This window comes from Marmota monax, unplaced genomic scaffold (assembly GCF_021218885.2).
Source record: "Marmota monax isolate L192 unplaced genomic scaffold, Marmota_monax_Labrador192_F-V1.1 WCK01_AAM20220418_F8-fsc00138, whole genome shotgun sequence".
Classification (NCBI taxonomy): Eukaryota; Metazoa; Chordata; class Mammalia; order Rodentia; family Sciuridae; genus Marmota; species Marmota monax.
Window position 1 is genome coordinate 3,814,543 of NW_026692763.1, and position 8,859 is coordinate 3,823,401.

At 48.1% G+C, this 8,859-nt stretch overlaps 1 long non-coding RNA gene across 1 annotated transcript; it reads right to left on the reverse strand.

The window, feature by feature from the left end:
• Nucleotides 1-1,685: 1,685 nt before the first annotated feature.
• Nucleotides 1,686-8,339, reverse strand: LOC124094330 (uncharacterized). The gene is made up of 3 exons (XR_006852191.2): nt 7,914-8,339; nt 7,008-7,132; nt 1,686-2,916 (listed from the first exon to the last, which is right to left on the reverse strand). It is a non-coding gene; the product is annotated as an uncharacterized LOC124094330 (long non-coding RNA).
• Nucleotides 8,340-8,859: the final 520 nt, after the last annotated feature.

An 8,859-nucleotide genomic window follows, 5' to 3' on the forward strand; every position in this document is an offset into this window, starting at 1 on the left:
GAGGAGAAAGCGCAGCCCCGGCAGCCCAGGCAGCGCTCCCGCCACTAGATCACGCTTCACTTAGAAACAAGTAATTGTCAGGTAACCTATTTTTCGGGGTCTAATTTCAGCATAGGAGGGCTTTGTCTCCTTCATATCTGAAAAATGTATGAGCTTATGGAGCAGGGAAGAACGAGACTTTAATCATGTGCCACTCTTGTTTGGGGGCTGAAGCTTCTGAGGGAGAAGGAAAGTCTCTTGGCTGTGGGTTCTGCCCAGCAGGTGATGCTGAGACGGTGCGGTGCGGTCACCACTGGGGTTGGCAAATGGGTCAGAAGCACAGAGTCCCTATCATCCCAGGGCTAGAGTTCAATCCTGACTGTGAAATATAGAAGCCAGGCAGTTTTAGACCCCAGAGGGGCAGACAATGCTCCCAAGATAATTCCCTGTGGGCTTGCTACCCTAGAGTCTGGGGCTCTCCTTACCCCAAATCCTACAGCTCACCCAGGGCACTGGAGAATGGGAGGCACTTTGCTGGCAGAGCTCTGTCATGTGGGTTACCAAGGAACAGGCGAACAGAGGAAACTGCCTGCAGTGTCCCCGAAGACCAATTTCCTCCAGCCCCAGCAAGTACAGAGATCCTCCAGCAAGTCCCAAATGACAGGGTGGCTGCAGCTTAGCGTCTGTCCGATGGCATCACAGATGGATGCGAAGCCAGCACCTCCTCCGGGCACTGGGGGAGAGAGTGGAGGGGCCTGACCCGCCTGGCTCCTTATCTGAGGGAAGTCACATCTGGCACACCTGCCTGGGCATCACCTCCTGCTCCTGGTGTGTGGAGGGGAGAGAAAGCTGTAGGAAGCCTCTCCTCTGTTTACTTAGCCCAAAGCCACGGGGCCCAGACTGAGCCCAGTATATTGGGCAAGCCCTGGGGGATATTGCAGGAAACTTGCCACCATTATCGAAACCCGTCGCTCACCTGCTCTCCCCTCCTCTCCCTCCCTCCCCTCGTTCTCTGCCCCCCTGCTCGCTTGCTCTGCTCTCTCTCACTCAGCCTCTCTGCTGAATTCTGCATTGACATCAGCACTTCCAAAAACAACAACAAAGGAAAGTAGGTCACTGGCGGTGCCAGATCAGAGCTGGCCCTGGTGCCGGCTGAGTCCGGGATGAAGCCCATCCCAGGGAGAGCAGAGGGACGCCACCGACCTCTGTGCGCACGGTCTTACAGGAGCTTGGTTTCCCCTCCTATATATATCCTTAGTAGGCAGGGTAGGTGCGTATGTGGTTTGTGTGCTGGCATGCTGGCTCACGGATGGGGACAGGGTGATACTTCTGCACCACGGGCAACATCCCAGTCCTTCCCTCTGGTCCTGGTGCACCTGGACTTGGGAGTAGGAAGCCAGCCGCCAATGCACGTTCATTGACACACGCGTGTGCACAGGCCCGTGCGTGCTGCCTTCTCCTCCCTGTTTTTCAGGGGCTTCACACATAATATTGCTTCTGCTCTCTGAGGCCATAGAACTCCCAGTTCTACTTGAAAGATTACCCAACACGCTAATTGGGACTCCTGCTATGATTAAAAAGAAATTTCAGATTAGAGCCACCATGCCATAGAGCTCAGCAAGAAAACAGCTCTTTATAAGCCCAGCAGGAGCGGACTTTGGTTTATTTTTTTCTAACTTTGAAAGAAGATGCATCTTGCTGTTGTTTTGCCCAAGAGAAATCAAGTACAAATAGTCACTAGGTAAGGCCCACAGCATAAAGACAGGGGCAGTGGCCCAGAAGTAAAAATTATAGACTTTCCCCCTGCTTTTTGCATACAAAGACCACAATGGAGTTATTTCTGTAGGCCTAGATCTTGCCTCCACCAGCACCTTTGGCCCCGATTGGCAGATGCCACATTCAGTCTGGGTCAGCCTTCACCTAGCATAAAGCTTTTCTGAGAAGTCGAGGGTGAGGTGCATATTTCAATCTAGCTCCCTGAAGCCATTAACTCTGGAGGTCCCCAGAGGTGGCTGGGGGCGGGGAGTGTTGGAGCTGTGGTCAGTCAGAGCCCTGCACTTCTGAATGATTTCACTCACAGCTCTGAGCCCACAGCATCTGCACTTTCAGATCTCATTAGCTGAGGGGTGGGGGGGATACACTACTGCTCTCCTGGGCAATCTACCTTTTAAAGCATCTTGGGGGGGGGAGGGAGAGTCCTTCCAACTCTCTCTATGCCAACCAGGAGCCCCAAACACCCATTCTGTAGTTAAGATTTTAAAACTTTGACATTGAACCCAAACCCTCATAAAAGGGAGCCATTTGACTTTATGTAAATAAAGCATCCCCTTAATATTGGCTTCATTAAAAGACCCAAGAAAAGAACATCAGGGTTTGCTGATGGAAGAGTGTAATTGTCTTTAAGGGTAATTGGCTAGTTATGGCAGATAATTGCCTGCAAATAATGGAGAGATAGGTAATAAAGGGGAAGAGGACTGCAGAGGGGGACTGGCACACCTAAGCAGCCCCTCGGCCTGAGTAGGGCTGTGTCAGGTCTAGGATTGTGTTGCCAGACTCTCTCCACAAACCATCATTCCTAGACTTTTGAAACCCCACAGAGTAGTAAAATTCCAAAAATAATTTGGAGGTCCTTCCTTGGGTTGCCAGTATGTTCTTTGGCCAACTGAGAAATAGCACCAGCTAGGCACCACTATCATGAGTTCATACAATAAATATCTTTTTAGAACACCCTCTCCTTCCTACAACCAAATGAGAGGATGCAATTTCAGAATAAGGGATTATCTTTAGATTGAATAAATTTGGCTTAATGAAAAGCTCACTACATTAATGTTTCTTTGCAAATCGTTGAAATCGGAGTCGCAGGCTCCCCTTGTCTTCAAACTAGCATTTGGCAAACACTGTTCCTGGGGAGCTTTGCTTCTGCCAGTTGCACAGCTTCTAGAATGAGAAGAAAACAGAAGTGCCTGGATCAAATTCTGTCGCTATCTTCTGGGCGGCTTTCCTTCCTTCCCTATGCCCGTTTCTCTTGGGTGAGAAAGTTGGGAAGAAGACAATTTTGTCAAAACCAAATTGGTTGAAAGCACAAATTCGTCAAGAATGATGATTTCTGCCACCACCTTTGCAGCTCCTGGTACCAATTTTGCAGGAACAGCTAAGTATAAATTACCCCAAAGGCAGAGCGCCACCTACGTTTCAGGGTGTAAGGTGCAGCCATGCCTAGGATTAAGGAGTCTGCTGCACCAGGCTCTCTCCAGACATCTACACATTCCAGAAGGCCTTGCATTGAATTCCAAAAGGTTTATGGGTTCCCTACTCTTCCTTCATACCCCCAGCCTTTGTGGAGAAGACCCTGGTTAAGAACACTGACTCTGGAGCTGGGTATGATGGCACATGCCTATAATCCCAGTTTATTTATGAAGGTGGAGGTAGGAGGATCCAAGTTTGAGGCCAGCCTCAGTGACTTAGTGAGATCCTCTCTTAAATAGTAAAGAAAGAAAGGAAGGAAGGAAGGAAGGAAAGAAGGAAGGAAAAAAAGAAAAAAGGAGCACTGATTCTGGGCAAACATTTCTCTTATTTCTCAGTCTAATGATAAAATTATACTTAAAATCCTAAAGCTTTTTTCATAAAAGGAAAGCAACAAAATTGACCACTTCTAGGAACTGGGGATGTAACTCAAAGTAGATCACTTGCCTAGCATGTACCAGGTCTTGTGTTCAATTCACACACACAAACACACACACACAATTGACCCTCCTTTGTCCCTGTTGGAAGCTCTATTTCTTATCAAAGTTTCTCTCTTGCAGGCTGTGGTGGTGCACGGCTACGATCCCAGTGACTTAGAAGCTGAGGTAGGAGGATTGCAAGTTCAAAGCCAGTTCAGCCATTTATTGAGGCCCTAAGCAACTTAGCGAGATCTGTCTCAGAATTAAATAAATAAATAAATAAATGGTAAGAGGGATGGGAATTTAGCTCAGTGGTTAAGCACCCCTGGGTTTAATCTTTGGTACCAAAAAGAAAAAAAAGTTTCTCTCTCTCTCTTTCACAAGTGCTCTACCAGTAAGACACATTTCCAGTCCCTCAAAGTTGTTTTAATACTAGAAAATTTGACCTAAATAGGTAAAGTAAATATCATTAACTGAAAATAAATTAAATTAAAGTTTGAAAGACAAAATAACACCATGTTACTTTATTCTTTTCTTTCCTTCTCTCTGTGTGTGTGTGTGTGTGTGTGTGTATGTGTACGTGTATGTGTGTGGTACTGGTAATTGAACCAAGGGATGCCACATCCCCAACCCTTTTTATTTTTTTATTTTGAGACAGGGTCTTGCTAAGTTTCTGAGGCTGGTCCTGAACTTGAGATCCTTCTGCTTCTGCCTTCTGAGTGGCTGGGATTACTGACCTGCACCCTCTGCTAGACTCTTTCTTTCAACATGATGTTACCATTGGGTAACACTTCCCAGTACCTTTTTGTTTCAACTTCCCCAGAAACTATGATTAATTCCAAAATAAAAAGTTAAGAGATTAAAAAAAAAAAAGGAAAATTTTTCCTAAAAACAAATTGTAAAAAGTTGTAATATCACCTGGAACAAATTAATACATGAACTAATGGTTGCCTGTTCATTTCTTAAGCCAATTTGCTATTGAACTACTTTTTAAAAATTGGGAACAAAATTTAAAAATTCATGAAAATATTCCAAGCAAGCAAAATAGACATATTTGATTAAAAATGAATATGAAGATTTTAACTTAATTTTCCAAATGAACCAAAACAATGAAAAGAAAATACAAATTCCCAGAAGAGTCACAGGATTCACAAAAGCTCTGAGAAGAGGCCCAAAATAGATTAGCACAAATGCTTGAAGCACAAAGAGAAGAAAAAATGGAGGATGGGGGATAGCTAGAAATACACCCATTTTAAATGGTTCTTGCAGGTTTCATTATAAAGGTTTTTTTTTTTTTTCTTTTTTTCTTTTGTGGTGCTGGGGATCAAACCAGGGTCTCAACACATGCTGGCAAGAGCTCCACAATTGAGTGACACTCTACTCCTCACTGTCAGCTTTGAGTCACCGTTTGTCCATGGACTTCCATTTACCTGGTGGCAACAGACTCATGGTGCCCTGTAAGAGGAAGGACAACATGGCCAGGTCCTTCTCTGCCCTGCTATTGGCATCTGTTGTATTGAACATGAGATTCTTATAAAAATAGGGACCCATAGGGCTGGGGTTATGGCTCAGCGGTAGAGCACTCGCCTTGCATGTGCAAGGCCCTGGGTTCGATCCTCAGCACCACATAAAAATAAATAAAAGTTATTGTGTACAGCTACAAAAAAAATAAATAAATATAAAAAAATAAGGATCCAGATGAGGTTGTTAAGAAACTGGGGAAACAGAGTCACTGACCCATTCAGCCCCTGTAACTGAATGGGAGAGCACTGTGGCTCAGTGGCAGAGCACTTGCCTAGCATGGGTAAGGCCCTGGGTTCCATTTCCAGCCCCAACTACTACCCCCCGCCCCACACACACACACTCAAAAGAGGGGGCAAAATGAAAAAGAAAATTGGGGGAAACAACATTGTCTTGTTGGGAATTTTCTGCCAACTATGCTCCTGATCCATCTATTTTTCTTTCATTCCTTCTCTCTCTCTCTCTCTCTCTCTTGCTTTCCTATCTGTATACTGGGGGTTGAACCTAGGGGTGCTCTACCACTCAGCCACATCCTCAGCCCTTTTTATTTTAAATTATGAGACAAGGTCTCACTAAGTTACTGCCCTGGATGGCCTTGAACTCCTGCCTCAGCCTCCCACATTTCTGGACTACAGCTGAGTGCCACCACATGCAGCTGCTTTCCTATTTTTGATGGAAAAGAAGGCAGGAAGGACAGGCTCTTGTCAGCTCTCTCAGTCGCTGGGTTAGCAATCCCAGTTGACCTTGTTTGGGAAATTTTGAGGGACTGGGACCCAGAGAGAACCTCTAGGAAAAACAAGAGGAAAGATCTACTGACTTTCTCTCATAGGCTTTTGCAAATTACCTTTTCAGAGCTCGAAATTCCTGAGGGTAAAAAGGAAGAGTTGTATTCCCCAGTGTGGGCCCATCTTGCCATGGATCATGTGGCACGGGGCCTCCACTAGTGACAGCTGGGGTTTGGGACTTGCCAGAGATGCTTGGATTGCTTCCACTTGGGAAAGGAAGGACAGCCGGCGGGGCAGAGCCTGTCTTGGACTCAGAAGCATGGGTCTGAACGACTAGAAGATCCCATTTCTTTACACTGTTAAGTGGGGATTGTAATCAAATCTCCCCAGAAGGGACTCTTCTGTTTGTTGTGAGGTTGTATCTGAGGGGAGGGCTTTAAAATCCTTAAAGACTCTCCAACTCCAAGTTGGCATCACATTTTAAGTTGCCAATGGTCTTTGGAAAATAAATGATTAAGGAGGAAGATCTGCAGGAGGCAGGGCTGTGGCCTGGCTGGAGCCTGTCTCAGGGGCTGAATGGGTCAGTGACTCTCAGAAATGAAGCCATTTCTGATGGAGAAGGTCAAAGAGGGAGTTAGCCAGGGTGGGGTGGGGGGGGGGTTGGTTCTGTTGGCCCCTGGGAAGGCTGAGGTCAACATGGGCTCAGTGTGAGGTTGGAAGGGAGAAGACAGGAAGCAACAGCTGAGTAGGAAGGATTTCCAGAAGATTCCCCCATGCATCAGCCTGAGGCCAGGAGGGACAGCTAACTTGGGGTGAGGTGAAGGGGTGGGGAAGCTGGCAACAGGACGATTTTGGGATTAAGGGATGGCTCATATAGGCTTGGAGGATGCAGCTGCTATTCCCTGGCAGTTTGTCACCAGGAGGATGGCACGGAAACTCCAACTAGAGTCGGCCACTCTCTGCCCAGTCCCCTCTCTGTGCAGACTGGGACCCACCCGTGGTGGGTTTGAGCCTCCCTTCTGATGGGTTCTGGCCACAACTGACAGACACAGGTAAGGCGGCCAGCCTGAGGCTGGCTCCTGGAAAAGAGGCTGGTATGGAAATTCAGATGAGTCTGTACCTTCAACTCTCTAAGTGCCAGACGCTTGGTGGCACTTTAAATGCCACAGATAAAACAGTGAGAGACTCTCCTGGTGGCAGGCGAGACGAGGGGTCAGGGACTTCAGTACCTCTGAGGCTCAGATCCTGGATAAAGAATAAAAACACCTTGGAGACCCCATGACCCTTCGTGCGGGGGGAGAATGTCAATGTGGCCTAGCTGTCTGTGAAAGCGTGGAGCTTTGAGGCACTCCCAGCTCAGGCATGGCAGCCGTGGGACCGAGGGCTCACAATCTGTGGGGAGCCTCCACATCCTGGGAATCAGATAAACCCCTTCAAGGCTACCAGAGGCTCAGGGAGGAACACGGAGTCTCAGAGCTCAGACCAGATCTGTCACCTTTTCAAAAAACTGCCCATATCCCTGAAAGGTAGTCACCAGTATGTGATTGGCATCTGTGAGACAGACCCTTGTGCCCTTCCTCTGATGACTACCCTTGCAATCCAATAAAGGGGGATTTGGTTTTCTATCTGCTACCTCCTCAGCTGGAACCTACACCGAACATGGGAAGTTTGTCTTGTTCACTGAAGCAACCCAGGGCCTGGGGAGGGCCTTGCATGTTGTCAGGGCTCAGATCTGTTGGCTACATAAATGGCCCACATCTGGCTGCATGGGGGAGAATGACAAGACACCATGCCTGAGTGGCGCGTGCCTCTCTCTATGGTTCCCTTCTGTCTCTGTATCTTTCCTTGACACTTCCTCATGGGCCCCCTGACTACCCTGGGGAACTGTGCTTTCTCTCAAGTGCCACTGAATGTGTACACCCTTGGAGTCTGGCTCAGAGACCCCCTTTCTCTGCCTGTCCTGTACCTACCACTGTTTCCTCTGTGAGTTTGGTCCACTGGCTCTCCCTCCCCGAGAAAGTCTTACTTGGTGATTATCTCTTGATTCTCTCTCTGGCTGAAGTGGTGAGTGGTCACCTGGATGCTGCCACTCAGAGGTCATCATTGTCTTGTCCATGACTGCCCCCCCCAACCCTGAGATTGGGGGGAGAGGAGAGGTGACATGAAGGCATGGGGTCCCCCACCGCCTCCTACATGTTTAGGTCCTGAGCACTGGCGTTTCCTTCTTCCTCAGAGCGGGTCTCCTGGGAAATGGTACTTACAGAGATTGAAGAGTTTAATACACGTCTCGCTTCCTCTTTTCGGAGGCCCTCAGAGGGAGCTGCAGAAGCTGAGGCTGGCAGGGGCACGGAGCTGCCTGGGTAAAGGAGCAGGGGAGGGGGGTGGTGGCGTGGAGTCTCAGCCAATTTGGAAAGCACCATGACCTGAGCACATTTTGCAGCAGCAATGTCAAATTCTGCCATTCAGGCATGCCATTAATGTGCACACTGCCACACAGAAACCAGTGACACAAAGGCACAGCCTTCCCCACCCTCCTGGTGCTTAGAAACTAACAGCTCTAATGAGAAATGAGAGCTGAAAGGAGAGAGATGGGGGGGCGGGCCGCAGCCGTGCAGACTGACGCGGTGTGTTGGAGGAGGCTGACCCACTTCTTTTGGAGGCAAGGGGTCTGCTGAAATGCCACTTAAATGAGCCAGTGCTCCCTACACTAGGTCTCCTTTGTCCCCACCCCTTATTACTCTTGGAGGAAGCCCCGTCGATAGAGCCCCACAGCTACTCTCTTCCCCTCCTTCTCTTTCTCCCATGGGGCTTCCTCTGTTCCTGTACCCAGTAGACTCTTTAGGCCCATCAACTACCCTGATTCCAGCAGCCTTCTTAAGATAGGCAAGGACAACTCGAGAGAGAACACGGGTGGGCATTCATTGTGCTGAGCCTCTCTGTTTTTTTTTTTTTTTTCCTGGCTTTTTGATTGT